At 24.2% G+C, this 17,119-nt stretch overlaps 1 protein-coding gene across 1 annotated transcript in view; it reads left to right on the forward strand.

Moving 5' to 3' along the window:
* Nucleotides 1–17,119, forward strand: part of LOC132922474 (peptide transporter family 1-like) — a 46,498-nt gene that overhangs the window by 21,102 nt on the left and 8,277 nt on the right. The gene's annotated exons all lie outside the window — the stretch shown is intronic.

Here is a 17,119-nt window from a genome sequence, read left to right on the forward strand (position 1 = left end):
ATTGTAAACTTTCGAATTCTTAGTTATTGCTCTACATATAACAAGTAATGTACTGGCTTCTTAAAACAAGAGTAAACGTTTCAATTTCAAATATTTTATTAAAATAATATATATTTAACACTTCTAAGAGCAATATGTTAACTGTAAAATGTCTGACTGTAGTATAATTTCTGATTTTAAATTTTTAGATTGAACATTTTCATATTTTTCTCATTGAAGTTCCATATATTTAACAATTGGAAATTAAAATATATATAAATTTATTATATCATATAATACATTATTTTGAATTACAACAAAAAAGTTTTAAATTTTTAAATAGTAAAAATAAACTTTTAAAAACTATCAAATTTTAATAAAATATTAATACAAACAAAAATGCATTCATAAGAAATAATATGTTCATCTTATAAATGTTTGATCGATAACAGTAGCGATAGGTCATCAATATTCAGCTAGAAATACCTAAGGTGGTAGAAAACTTACACGCATTTAAAAGTTGAATTTCACTTCAATCAGAGAAGTTTAAGTAAACATTTTTAAAATGATTTAGTGTTTTTTTTAAAAACGGGATAACATTTTTACAAAAAGGAACTGAAAACCGTAAATTATACAATACAAAAATTTACCAAATTCTTATAAGCTATAAGTGCATACATTTATCTTGCAATTATATTTCTCTGTATTATGAGATAATATTATTTTACTAAAATACGTATATTAAAAACTATTTTTAATAATAGTTATTTTCATGTTTAATAAATACTCATTTAATTTAGAAAACACTAAGCTTTTTTAATTTACCTTCTTTTATTGATTAACTATTTAATAAAGTAAAATATTAATACTCTGATGTAATAATTAATTAATATTATTAAAAATTTAAAACCAATTGTTAATAATTAAGTTTAGCATATTTCTGTTATTGATTTTATTTTTGATTCTCTGTATAATTAATTTATATTTTAAGTGCTTGAAATAAGAAACTATTAGTTCAATTTTCATCATTAAATATTAATTACTTAAATTATATTTTTAATGTTTCTGATATTTTCAGAAAATAAGTTGATTTTTTTTACTATTTTTATTATTAGTAGTCTTTTGTATATACAATGATGATGGCTCAACAATTACTTAACATATTAGTTGATAAAATATCACTATGATAAATAATAATAATTATACATTTTTTTGTTTTGACTAACAGAAAATATTAGAATATAAATTGCATAGTAGTATACAATATAAGATTAATTATAAAAATAATAATAAAACAATAATAAAAATACATAAAAATACATAAAATTGTATCAATAGAAAAATTAATTTAATAAATATTTCAACTCAAACATGATGTTACATTTTCATAATGTATTTGATTGAATTAATAAATATAACAAAAATTAATGTTATAAAGGTAGACAAGTGGGCACTGCTCTGCTATGTCGAGTGAATCATTATTATAGTGTTATGGGTACATTCAATTTGATTCAATGATATAATATCATTAATATCATTATATTATATGAAAAACGATTCTTAGGTTTATAGAATCATTTGATGATATCTTAAAAGAAATAAAAAATGCTATTGTGTACAGTAAAATGTATAATTATTTAATTGTACGTGTTTGGTCCTCGCAAATAATTTTTTAGATTCATAACATCATTCGTCATTATATTCATCACATACGATATTTTTTCAAATGTTTATAAAAATTAATTGTGTTTATATATTTTTAGAATTTTTAGTTACAGTATATTTTTCATATACACAATAGGAATATAATATTATATTTTAAAACTTAAGCTTTATACATTTTTTACTACAAAATATTTGTAGTTTGTAAATTTTTGTGATCTTAACTTCAAATGTATATCAAAAACTGTGACTATTCTGTAATAGTATTTCTATAATTGTACATAAGAACAACTTAATATGTTAAATATTGTAACTTTTAAGAATAATTTTATGTCAGCAAATAACTTTTTATCGACATTTATTGAAACAAATTAAAAAAAAAAATTTTTATTCTTACGTCCATAAAAAACTCAAAAAGATTCATTTTGAAAATTATACAGAAATTATATAGAAAACGATATAAAAATTTGGTGAAAATCATAAGTTTCTAAGGTTTTTTATTTTTGAATTACATTAAATAACAACATTTGTTTAATAAGAAATAGTTATTATACAGCCATATAGGTGAATTGTGAATCTATTGTCGTAAAAATTTTAAACATCAAACATTCAAAGATTTATAAAAAATTAATTTGATTTTCTAATAGAATTTTTCTAAGGAAGGTTAAAATATATAATAAAAAACCTTGTATTAAATTTTCAAATCTTAATTTTAAACAAATTGTGTATATTTCTGTAATTTTTTTTTATAAAAAAATATTTTAACTATACCTAGATTGTTGATATTTTTTAATTGGTTTGAACCTTGTATTTAGAAACCTTGAATATAATTATTATAATTTTCATGCATTTTACTCATTCATTAGTTTTTTATCGTAAATTGTCTATAAATAGCTCAAAAAGAATCAGAATATTTTGAAAATACACACATATATATATATATATATTACCTATAGAAAATAATTTTATAAATACGTTGATAAAATTTAAAATTTTTATGGGTATTCGTAATTCCTGTTTTTACTTAAATCTATTTTTGTTTTTCCCAATTAAAAAAAAGGTACCAGAAATGTCGAACTAATATATAAATAAAATCCAATTTGTTATCCAAAATTACCGTCTAAAATTGAATTCTAAGCATTTCATCGACTACTTATCGTGTAAACACACAATAATAATAAATACACACACACCCACACATTATTGTAAAATTAATATATTCATCGCTCCGCTCAGAATCTAAAATTCAACAATATTATTTTTATGGAATATTAAACTTCCATTAATATTTTTATTAAATTGTGAAAATTGAATCAGCTATATTTTGTGTACTTTTAAAGGTTGCTATATAAGTTTATTTTCAGCCTTGTAAGCATTTTATAATTTCTTGATAATTATGTTCGTAGGTACACGATGGTGTACTTCACCGACATTATCTCTGTTCTACAGTATTCACTATTCATTATATTAAAATATAGAAACACGAGCTCAGTTTACCGTTCGTTATAATAAAGGTTTATAAAAACCAAATCCGTAACACAAAATTAGATGACCTGATAAATGAAAATGAAATAAATAGGAACATGTTTTGAAATTGAAATTAATTTTAATATACACATTAAATGCCAATTTTGCCACAATTTTATAAAACGTTAAAATAAATAAATTTTGTCAAATATATATTTAAGTAATTAGAAAATCGAATTTAAATTGAATACATATTTGACTGAAATAAAATATTATTAATTATTTTTGTTTAAATTGTTTGTAATGTCTATACACTTTAAAATTGTGTACTAAATATACTTTACTTTTTGTATTAAATAAAACGTGTAAGAGCAGTATACACAATTTTAGTGTTGTAACACGATTACGCACCTAATTTCTAACACAATTACCCCTATACCTTTTTACGATGGCATACTAAATGATATGTGTTTATACTACATAAGTATAGTTTATATGCAATAGTATATAATATATACAAACATATCTTATATATAATAAATTGGCATATTCATGCATTCAATGACTGATTATTAATTCAAATGATAATTTTCCTTTACAATTACAGACTAAGGTCTGACAACAAATTATATTTTTGTTCTAAATAATATATTACAGTGTACCTACATAAATACATCAGCTTAGAACTAAATGATTAAGCATTGATTTTTATACCATATTTTGATTATTATTTCAATTTTATCTGGTCATCAACAACTGGGTGTAAGGCAATAATTTATAGTATTTAATAAAGATAATATTTTCTTCTTAATAAGCAATATTGGCATTGGTATCTATACTTAATTTGTAATTCGTATCGTGTATACAGTGAACGTGTTACGTGTTATAGGTGTAGTGTAAAGTGTATGATGAATTAAGTATCAAAATGAACTTGAAAATACAAGACAAGTGTACAATTACAAGTGAAAAAATGTGGTAATATCTGATACCGGTGTATTTTATAAAAGTTGTTCTGCTAGTCTCTTTGTTAATAATGATGTTACAATAGTTAATACACTTAATAGCATGCTTAATGATCATAATAATGAGGAAGTTGCTGATAATGTCATTGGTAGGCAAATTATCAATTCCCGTATTAAAAAAAATGCAAAAATGATTTATTAAAAACCCCACAGAAAATTATATCAAATTTGTATACAAAATATATTAAAATATAAGATAATAGAGGGGAAGTATATGTACGATTTCCATCTTAAAAGTAGGCCAAAAATTCTAAAATCATTAGAAGAATCATAAGTTCAAGTAATTTATAGGAGCAAAAATATTAAAAGTAATACTGGGGAATTATTTTATCACATGGATACAATTTTAAATCCAGTAATGTTTACTTGTACTACTAATCTCAAAATATTAAGTTAATTTCCTCATATATCTTTACTGCTAATGGTACGTTTTCACATTCCATTAACTGGTATAAATACATACAACCTTTATTCATTGGTTATTTGGCTCAATCAACTTTTCATTTCGATTTTGAAAAAAGTGCATGCATAGCTGTTAAAGAAAATGTTTTCAAAATGCAAAATTCTGATATATGTAGATTTAAACAAATTCAAAAACATAGTTGACTATTAAATGAGTATAGATCAAGTTTCAAGTTGGATCATAATTTTATTTTAAAATTTTTACCAGCCAATTTAGCAGAGAATGCTTTTTTACATTTAATTAAAAATAGTCCCATGTATAATTCGAACTTTACGATTTTTTACTTAAAACTATGTTGGAACTGATGCATAATTTCCATCAACTTCTTGGCAGATAAACGACCAAAAGAAGCTAGAAAAACTAATGGCCCAGAGTCTAGGATCTTTTCATATACACTATAATTCTAAATAATTCGCAATTTCTATATTTCGCATATAAAAAAATATATTGACTATGGGCGATATCGCCATTTATGTAGATACTATATACACTTCAGAACAAAAATATAGACTACAGTTAATTCAAGTATAAGTTTATAATTTACCTTAAAAATAAAAATAAACTAATTTTTATTAAAATAGAATTGTAATACGTAGTATACCTAATAATAAATAAACAAAAAGTGAATAAAATTTGTATAAAAATGGAAAGAAATCACTTTCAAAACATAAAATGCAACATCTAAGTTTTTATATAAACTATAAATAATAAGCACAATTATTAGACAGCATTAATATCATTCGATCTCAGAAATAAATCCCGATTTTCATAGACCATCATAAAATTATGAACTATGGAGTATTGGTAATGCTTAACCGCACTCAAATCAGTCAAATTAATTTAATTGAACTTGAAATTTACCCCATAGGCCATATGGTCCAGATGCCCCTTTTATGTACATATACACCGACTTACCGTGTTTATTACCTATTGACTTAGTTCGCTATTATTTTAGACTTAATTCATTAATAACACCTACTCAACGACCTGCGTAACTATAATCTGACTCTCTGAGCAATCAATTATCCCACTGAAATCCAACATCACTACAGAATTATACAAAAATAGACACAAATTATACTTATAGTTCAATACAAGACACAATAACTTTACATTTATAATGTTATTATATCACATTGTTATGCTATTTATCTTACCTGATGTTGCAGTAACCTAAACATACATTGTTACCTACAAGCTCGTTTCGGATTCAATAAAATATGTAACGTAAAATAATACTAACAAAAATTATGTTCTGCAAAAACGGTAGTGTCAGTATAGGAATATAAATGATTTATAATGGCATTTATTATTTTAGTGATTACTTTTTGTTTGTATACATTATTCAAAGGTAGCATTATACTAAAAATCATTTACTTTAGTGTTATATATCATCTTTAAAGTAAAGTATCTACATTAAAACATTTTAATATAATATGAAAATTACATTACGTCCGCAATGTTAGAATATTAAAAAAAAAATGTATTTTAATTCGGTAAATTTTTATAGTATATTTATACACTAACGTCCAACATATTATCTGGAAAATTAACTATTTTTTTTTATGATTGATTAATCGTTCAGTATTAATTATTATACATTTACTGGGTGTTAAAAAAAGATTACCTATTTCAAGTATCGGCCTAATAAGGCATGATATTAAATTCCCCATAAAACGTTCAGCATTAAATATTACACTCAATAATCTAATATAATCGATTTGAATTATATACCTATATATGTAACTAATTATGAAAACTAATCACATACATGATAATGTTATAGACTATTATACAATAATAGTCAACTCTAAAATATTGTTTCATGTGATAAACGTCATGATATCTATTATATTCATTAACACTTATTGACTCGAAAAAAGTATAAACCATTTGGGTTTGATTATAAACGGAAAATACAGAATTAGTATGTTATTGCTAAAAATTAAATAATATTTTTTTGACGTCGTACAAGTTGATTATATACGCGTATTTCAGTCCCAGGCATCCAAACTTTTTAATTCTGTAGTTACAATCATTACAATTTAAGATCATATATTTTTTTTACCTAATTTTTTAATCTTTTAACTGCATTTAATACTGTATATTAAATGTTATAAAACAATTCTAAAAATTCACTAGATTTTATATGATTAACTAATCATATAAAATCTAGTGAATTTTTAGAATTTTTTTTTTTTTATTAATTTTCGTTTCCATTGGTAACACAGAAGATAAAACACAAAATAATTATTATTAAATTTAGTTGTAACAGCAACCAATTTTTTTTTTATAAAAATAATTTTGTTAACTTTGAATTTAGAATTTAAAACAGCTGACAGTGAGCAAATATTATATCAAACATTGGACGTCATCGTCATGCGCTCACGTTTATAATATGCACACTCGTATTTCCATAGTGCCATATAAAGAATCTGTCACGAGAAAGAATCTATAGCCTACTTTTAATCCTGAAAATAGTTTTTTCTTGCTTAAAAATTGAAAAACTATAAAATTAGGGGTTACAAATTTTAACAATAAGTTTAAAAAAGTTTTTTGTCGCAAGGTAGCTTTAAAACCACTTATATCCGATCGTTAAGAAGTTTTTTTTATTTAATTTATAGAAAACATTACGATGCTGGTAAATATAGTTTTTTTTTACCTAAATACTGTGTCTGGAAACTTGAGTGAAAGAATTAGGTATTGGGTAGTACTAGTGGCAAAATCTGCCCAGTTTTTACATAAACTAAAAAAAAAATTCTTTAGAACCACTAATTTGACCATCTTAAAATATGTGGTAATTATATATTTTGTTTATTTTCACGGGCCAAAAGTACATCTAAACTACTAAACCGATAAAAAATATCCATATAAATAATATAAAATAACAGGCCGTCTTGGTTATTCTTCTTCATCTTGGATTTAGTCTTGGTCTTAATTTAGGTTATACAAAATTATACAACAATTAAATATCTATTATAATATGGTTGGAGTTTTGTAAGATTGTTTATCTAAGATAAGATAGTCCAGTGTACATATATATATAATTTAAACATAAACAAGTTCAATCATTTTAATTTTAATTTTTTCTATATTTTATCACTTTATTTTAACATTTATAAATAAAATATCTTAACAAGCTTTAAAAAATTAATCTACCATGTACTAGTAATACATAGGACATTGGTACAGTAATAAAATCACACTAATGACGCAAGAAGTAAAACAATATAAAAAAAATGATATCCAGCATAATGAATTCCTGTTATAGGTATATAATATTAAAGTAAAAATTAATTACCGGATATAAATAATTACATTAGCGACTTTCAGCGTTTGTATCGAATTCGAGAAAATTAACTAAGTATTTTGAAGTTATTAATTGCCTCAGATATACCTGTGAAACAACTGTATTTGGTAATGCTTCCAATTATTTCTGATAATGTTTTCAATAATTCGACATTTCCTCGAATATCAATCAAAAATAATACGAAATAAAGTTCTCATAATATTCATTATAAATGAATTAATTAAATATAGGTACCTTACACTATAAATATGTTTTTCTGAGAAAAATTAGCAGTTACAAAGAAAATATGTGAACAAATATATATTTACTAGCCCGATGACATTTATACATAATCACTATAAAGGAATTCGTGAGAATTAAGTCTGAGAAAATTTGTAAACTTACACATGAGATATCTCCCATCAATATTACATGCAAATGCAAATTATAATATTTCTCAAATATTTAAATATGTTGACGACCAGTGCAGATTAAAACTCGTTAACCTCATATTGTATCTAATTTTTTTGTGAAGGGAGATGGAAATGAGTACCCAATATTTTAATGACAATTTAATAATTATTTGCAAACAATTTAATTTTTTAACATAAATAATAAAATCTACAATTTATATAATGTATTCTATAATAGATACATATTTAGATAATTAAATAACAGTTATTGAATAACAATCAAGTGGTTGATGGTTGTATATTTTGAAAAACCAAAACGAAATCCTCTTGTAATTGATTATATAGTTGCGAAACACATGCATATGTTACTATAGTTACACATCCTAACTTTAATAAAGGATATAATATTACAGTAGAACTAAGATAATGTATATGCAATATTTTTGTTAATACAAGGTGGATATCCGATATATATAGATATATATTTATCCTATATTCTAACCTATATATCCACCGTGTGTTAATATAATATTGGACGACCTATTACTGTTTTCTGTTACTATGGTTACACAATTTAATCTAAATAAAGGATATATTTATTTGAGTGGAATAGAGGTATTGTTTATATAATTCAATTATACCTCCAGTTAAATGTATCTTATTATATTGTACATAAACAACTATGTAATTATATCAGTATTTATAGATTTCTTCTTTCTTTGAAGTTCGGAAATGTTTATTTCGCTCAATATTTTATTACATTTATAGAAATATGTATATAAAACACTGTTGTGAAATGTTTCAGTTAATTAAGTAATCAAACAATATTATATCAATAAAAGTGTTATTTGATCGCATAATTTAAATATCTGCTACCATTTTCTAATATAGAAATTTGTTGAAATCTCCTGATTTATGGTGTATTTTTCACTGTTTTTTTCATGGTGTATTAATTATGGAACTTACCAGAATATTTATTCTAAACAGTATTTGGTATTTTTTCTGACTATCTAAAGCAAAAATAAATCATCAAAACGCTTATAAGAGGCCTGGTAGTAAGAGGTAAAATGCAATCGATTCGTCGATGCCTTTCGGGACCTTAGTTTCGACACTAAGGAGCTTATATTTACTTATACTATACATAATTTAAACGTCTTGTTATGCATAGGTCTATGAGTTAGATAGGTATATAATGTTGTGAAATTAATCTATGATGAAAATATGCATTTTAGAAAAAAAACTCCAACATTTTGTATTATGATCTAATTTAAAATTTTTTTTTTTCGTTAGGTAGAAGATTGTATACTAATCTAACCTAACGTTGGTTATTAATCATGTTGCTAAAAACAAAAATAGTAAAATATGATTTGAAAATTGATCACATTTAAACTATTATTGTAGAGTATATATAAAATAGAAATAGAATTTCGAAAATCCAAGTCTAAGGCAACCTATAATATGAAATCTTGCTTTTTCAAAAAAAAAAAAAATGATAATGAAAATGAAAATAATATTATATCAAGTACTGAAATCGGATCACTACATAATGTGACAATTTTTCCTCTAAGAAATTTTTTTGAGCGAAAAAACTACCTGTATAGGCTTCTTAGTCATTTTTAAATTACCTTATTTTATGCATTATTTTAATATAGTAGTAATGGTTTATTGTAATTTGTATTTATTTAATCTTACACATATTTTAAAACTGTTAATTTAAATTTGGGTTTTTTTTAAATAAATTTATTAATAAACTAAAAAACTAAAATATTAATTAACTAGTTTTAGTTTTACGAACAATTTTATTACTTCAAGGTGGAGCAAGAAATGAATTAGTTTTAAAATAATGCAGTAAAACAATGTTTATGTGTATTTTATGTATTTATAAACGTCTTGGACGTAATCTTAAATCTAAGTATATTACCGAACTACTGTAAGTGACGAGTGCACAGTTATGGTTGACGCGGATCAGTGTTAAACTTTGACAACCGTTCTGCTCAAGTGTTCGCGTTAAAAGTCACGATGATAACAGCCGCGTGAACTTGTTGTACTTGTCAAGCAAACCTGATCAAATGCAAACGATAATACACAGTTAAAATGAACTAACACTTCTACATCTTTTTGACGTTATTCTGGATTCAATTTGGACAGCGTTAGGCATCAGAAAACCGTATCAAAAGTGTACGTTTATTTGCAGCGTACTGGTGGTCACAGCATTGTTTATTTTCGCGTATAATACCTATACAATAATAATAATTATTGGAAGGTCTTCGCTTGGATATCGATTTATTGTTTTCAACTCGTTCCCGTTTGATTTTATTCTGACTTCTGAGATGGCACCCGGACAAGGGCGCGTAAACATTTACAACGGATTCGGTTGTGACGTTTTTTTTCATAATAGTCAAAGTTATTACATGTACAGAATCGCATCGGCCCATATTTTGTAAATTGTTTTAATGTGTATAGGTATTTTTTTTTTCTTAAATTTGGTTTATATTAAATATTTCTTCGATATTATCTTTTATTGTTATCTTAATTTCAACATGCCATTAATAATTTTAGTATGACTATTATTATTATTAGTTTTATCTCGCATCGTTATTAACATGTACGTAATATAGTAGTTCTATTTATATAAAATATAGATAACGTGTACGGAAATTTTAGTAGAATGCTAATTTTGTGAGGATATAGTTAAGGAATATTGCGTTCTTCATAATGTTGTCACAAAAAGAGATTAATATAATTACAAAGAGACAAATGAAAACTTCGATGTGCATTTGAATGATATGGAGCACCGTGGCAGGTTTCATTTCAGAACATTTAATACCTAACTTCCAATCCTTAAGCATACATTCTTTATTTCATGCATCTATGAATAGGAATTATACTTCTGAACAAGATTGTTTCTAGGGAGTGTATCATCATTGATAATAAATACTATGGTATCATATACTCGCTCGAGTTCCCCATAAAATTCGTTATTAACTTTATCCTCTTTTTTCCCCGTTGGCGCATGACAGTTTAGTATGATTATTAGATTGTAGTTATTAGTTTAACATAATCCATCGTATGAAATACACTAATTCATTTATTACTTCAAATCTAGTTATCTTTGATAGTAAGTGGCTCATTGATCATAAATCCTACGCTAAATTCGTGCCTAGGACCGTATCTCCGCTTGTACAATGCGTAGTCGTATGGCATATATTTAAACATTTTATATTATCGATCATAAAAACGCTACCCAAGTTTATTTGATATTTTTTTTATTTATTCGCGATATATATGCTACAACAAGTTTTAATATAATATCATATTACTTTGCTTTCTTACGTCATAAACTTCGTGAAATTTGATATTTAACCAAAAAAATCATACTCTTCAATAGTTTAATATCTATTTCAATATAATAACAATTTTATAATTTATTTGATTATATAGTTAGTAATGCAAAAATTATGAGAGATTTCTTACACGTTAGTCCGGTTAAATTTGAATACAATAACATTAAATCGTGTTGTCATTAACAACAGTCTAATTAAAAAAAAAGTTTGAAAACCAAAAATTGAAGTACGTATCTATAAACATTGTCCGTTTCACAATAGTTTTATATTAAAACACAAAAACAATTTCCTATAGAGTTTTGATTGATCACACACTTGATTTTGACGATAATATTATATTGACCACTAACCAGCACAAAGCAAAACTCGTTAACTATTCGTACCATTTCTCTTCGTTACGAAGAGTGAATTGTAAAGTCATTAAAGTGAAGAAATGGGTATCCAATATTTTCATAAAATTTAAATATCAATTTACAATGATAATTTAATTTTAGGATGTATCATAAACTCTGTTGACTGTTATAGACATCATGTATTTTAAAATGGAGAATTATTGACATAATTCCAGCCACGTCTTATATTATACCTACTTACTTTACAACGAAATGACGACATAATGGTGAAATTATAGAGTAATTAGTCTGCGAGATAGAAAAAACGTCTTGTAGTGTACCTACAATAAAAATATAACAGCATATTTTAAGTATATAACTCTTAAAATATAAATTGATATTGCATGTATAATTGTTTACCAAAGAAAAAGAAACTATATTCATATTATGATGAAACAGCTAAAATAATTTGTGTATGAGCATAACTAATATTCATAGTCACCGCTATAAAATTCACTTTTATTATAATGAATTATTCTTATATATTATTATTATTGTCGTTTTTAAATTATCAAGTTTAAAATTATATTTTATTATATGCCAGTATGCTTATTTGAATTTTGAAGTTTTAATATTTTTGATTGATTGTTGAAATACTTCCCCGGAAAAATATTTATTTATACAAGATATACAACGTTTGTATTAATTATTCGATATAGACTCCGATTATGATTAAGTCCTAAAGTATATTTTCCGTTGATTGATCGTGTGGTATCAAATATTTATATTAAAAATTAAGTACCTATTAATTTTGTCGTTTTAATAATAGTATAGTTATTAAATAGTGTATTTATATAGTTAATTTATTATACCGCTTTTTATGTGCTGATTTAAGGTATTTAGGCACATGTATTTGTATTATACGTATACTCTGGTCTAATGTTGACCGTCACGTTATTGAATTACTCCAGTAAAGTTTACTTAAGAAAAAAACAGCAAAATAACAATTGAAACAATGGCAATTATCACCGAACAAAAAATAAAAAGTAAAACAATTTTTATTTTTTACTGAAAATTATTGTATAAGACATTGGTGTTATTGATAACAATTAGAATTATTATTCTTTGTTACTCAAATAAATTTTTGTAAAGGACTTTCTATGCAAACAAATACGTAGGTTATTCAAATTTGCTATACTGCAGGAGGAACTATACGATATTTTATTGTATATTGATACATTTTTTATTATCATTGATATACAATTTCATGTGAGCTATATGAACTAACAAAATTGTTTTGTTCAGTTTTTAATTTTCTTTAATATTTTATTTATTAAAACTCTACATGCATATATAATGTCATAATATATACATTTTTGCATTTCTACGAGCACATGAAAACTGTACTCACAAATTATAATTAAAAAAACCCTATTAATTTTTAATACGTTATACGTTTTTATTATTAATAGATAATATTTTGGTGGTTGTATTGATATTAGTGCAGAAAACAACTGCTAAATGTTAGTATAATATATAAAACTAAATAAAAAATTAATAATTACTAATTAATTACTATTACATAGTTTGGTGTTTTCGATCGACTGTAACCAACGATCTTTGCATTCGTTCCACTTTTGCTTTTCATTTTATTTTTAAATATTCGTTTGTTCGGATTATTACGATAGTTTTAAACGTAAAGTTCCATCATATTAATTATTAATCATAATTTTGGTGATCTCAATTCTCGGCAAGACTGCAATTCACGATGGTAAAATATCCCAGTTTTATTTCGCCGTACTCGCTTCTGATGAAAACGTATTTACTAATACGCCCTATTGCTCCGTCTATATATTATATATAAATATTTTCGCATTCAATTCCGTATTGCAGTTCAAATAATAAGTTTACATGTATTTTAATATTGTTGAACATATCCAACGATGAAGCGTATCCTCAACGTACAATATTGTCAATATTATGAACATGATTCCGTTTGACCGTTTCAATATAAATATATGTAACACTGTGACATATATTACAAACGACAGAACTTTTTTGCGAAAATGATAGTTTCTATAATATATACATATACATAATATGTATGTTAGAGACATCGGGTAAATTTTCCGACTCCAGTAAAGTGTGCTGATCGAGTTAAGACAATATAATTTCAAATTATTTATTAATAAGCCAACCTCTCAACCTTTGTACAGTCATGAGTCATGACTAATGAAATTATAAGCCAAATTTACATGCATTGAGAACAAAAAGTAGTTGACTGTAAACACTGTTAGTTTAGAATACGAATGGTCTACAATTAAATATTTAAACGTTAGTTTGTACATACTAAATGTATAAATGTCTACCATTACTCTACATGCTTTGAAGTTATTACTTATTAGGTAATACTAATTATCATTTATTTCAATGAAAGTCAACAACTCGGAATTATACAAAAATCGACACAAATAACATTATATAATTAAAATCTACAGTACCTAGGTACCTACTTAAATATATTATTTATAAACATATGAATGTGATATAATTTACGTAATTAATAAATAATTTTATCTGTTATTTTTTATTTAAAAATACTCATAGGTTATTATTTGTCGATTAAATCGCTTACATTAAAGTTCACATTAATTCACTTCAAATTCAATTTATTTTGTATGGTACTTTTAAGTATAATAAATATTATATTGATTTAACTTCAGTCATAATAAAGGAACTTTTAATGTCACAATAATATTTTTAGAGTAGTACTGCATAAACAAAGCAAATATTGAAGTATTATTTATATAATTTTTATTTGTTTTCTTCCGTCGTCAACTTCGTGAATTTCAATATTCTACCATAATATTCTCTTAAAAAATTAAATGCTTACAGTAGAATAATACAAATTATACAAACTATATGTTTATAGTTTATCTATAACAATTTGTTTGATTATGATGTTTACATATTATTATTTCGCTAGACATTTTTAGAGAAATATATGAATAAGTAGCCATTTACATTGAATATATACTTTTGTAATATTTTTTTCGATTAAATTGTTTACAAAATTGATGTTCATATTATAAAAGAAGTCAAATATTAAATAGATATTAATTATTATATGGTGCTTTTATTGATTGTAATCTAGATGCATTGGAGTAATAATTGTTTTGTTTTATGCTTGTTAATATATTTTTATTAATAGCTCACATCAATGTGCTTAATCAAAATAAAAAATATCAAAATAATTAACTCAATGGACAATAAAATGGAACGAGAAAAAATTACTATTTTCAATACTCTCGTAACCAATAAATCGGAGCATATTATCAATTTCTAATAATTCTTTATAGTATACAGCCATACCATTTTCGCTAAAGGTAATATAAATAAATATTAGTATTGAATACCAGGATTCAGGAGTACAAAACAATAAAAATATTTTATTTATACTAAAGTATGTCAACATATATTTTATCGTTTTTGATGAACGCCATATCATTAGATTTAGATAATATAAATTAGTTTAAGTATTTCGTATATTATATAAGAAACTTTATATGTATATAATTGATATTGCTGTTATATATGATATACTTATCGGTTATTTTTAATATTGTAAGAAATGTTTATTTAAAAACAATACATAATTTATTAGGAAATATAGGATGAATGATTTTTATTTTATTTAAAATATGAACATGGTCATATTATGAACATTATCTGTATTCTATGGTCGGAACGACTGAACGGTACCACTACTGTTCTTGCCTTGCTCCGTGATCGTTATATTATAGTATATTAGTTTAATATTATGTGATACTATCTGTGTTCGACGGCGTCACGTGTCGCGCCGACAGATGAACGACGATAATTTGTCGAATGTATATTAGATTAGTTCATAATGGTTTTATAATAAGTAATAACCTTACGTCTTATCGGTACCTAAGTTATAGTTTATTTAATATTACCAAAAATATATTTATTGATTATGTTATGTCAAAGCTTATTTATCTTAATTATACCGATAATAATAAAAAAAAAATAATAATAACAATATCATATACTATACCCGTAAATATATTTTTTTTAAACAAGTTTTGGTCGAACGCCACTATCGTGTAGCCCAGTGTTTCTTAAACTGTGCTCCGCGGAACCCTGGGGTTATACTTACAGTATGAAATGTACGTTCAATAATAGTATATAGTCAATATTATTTTGTACTAATACAATAATAATATAAAAAAAATCAATATTATAATAATAATAATAAAAGTCAAATATTATATTACTTTTGAATGTTATGATAGCTCCTAAATAAATAATTTTATTACATTTTGCTGTATTTAGTATATTAGATATATTATCATTGTTGTCGTTTATTGTCATGTTTAGTTGTATCCTCCTTTTTTGAAGATAATTTTGATAGGGGTTCCGCATAAACAAATATTATTGTTTGTGGTGTTCCGTGGTTTCAAAAAGTTTAAGAAACACTGGTATAGCCGGTAGATCACTCGCGCTAGGTAGATCACACGTAATCACAGCGGTACCTATATTTTGCTTTATACTTAACGATAAAATCCAACATAAAAATACCCATCGAATACAATGAAAAAAACAACAGACGGGACAATTTTTGGGTAATAAAAATAAAAATAGCCTGTTTAAAAAAGATAATAATATTAATCCTTAGACGCTTAAATTTAATTATTGTGGTATGCCGTTTATCATAAGTACCTCTATAATGTGAATATGTGAATATTTTATTTTTAATAATTACTTATTAGTATTATTAATTATAAGCTGAAAAATAAATAAATAATAATGATAATTTAATTTAATTTGAATTCATCAAGTTTCGACAATTGTGTGGGGTTTTTAAATTATGTTTAACTAAAAAACATAACCGATTAAAATGTACGAATTGTATAGGCGTCAGTCCGTCAGTGTTAATATTATTTTTTATAAATTTTAAAACATATTTATCCTGTTAAAATGATTTCCAAGTGCCAATTATACATTATAAACTATGAATAATTATTTTATTTATTTTATTTATAGGGAATAGTATATAATAATAGTTCGTATTATAGTTATGAAAGATAAAACAACAATATATTAACATTTGAAAATTAAGCTCAA

The sequence above is a fragment of the Rhopalosiphum padi genome, chromosome 2 (genome assembly GCF_020882245.1).
Source record: "Rhopalosiphum padi isolate XX-2018 chromosome 2, ASM2088224v1, whole genome shotgun sequence".
Classification (NCBI taxonomy): domain Eukaryota; kingdom Metazoa; phylum Arthropoda; class Insecta; order Hemiptera; family Aphididae; genus Rhopalosiphum; species Rhopalosiphum padi.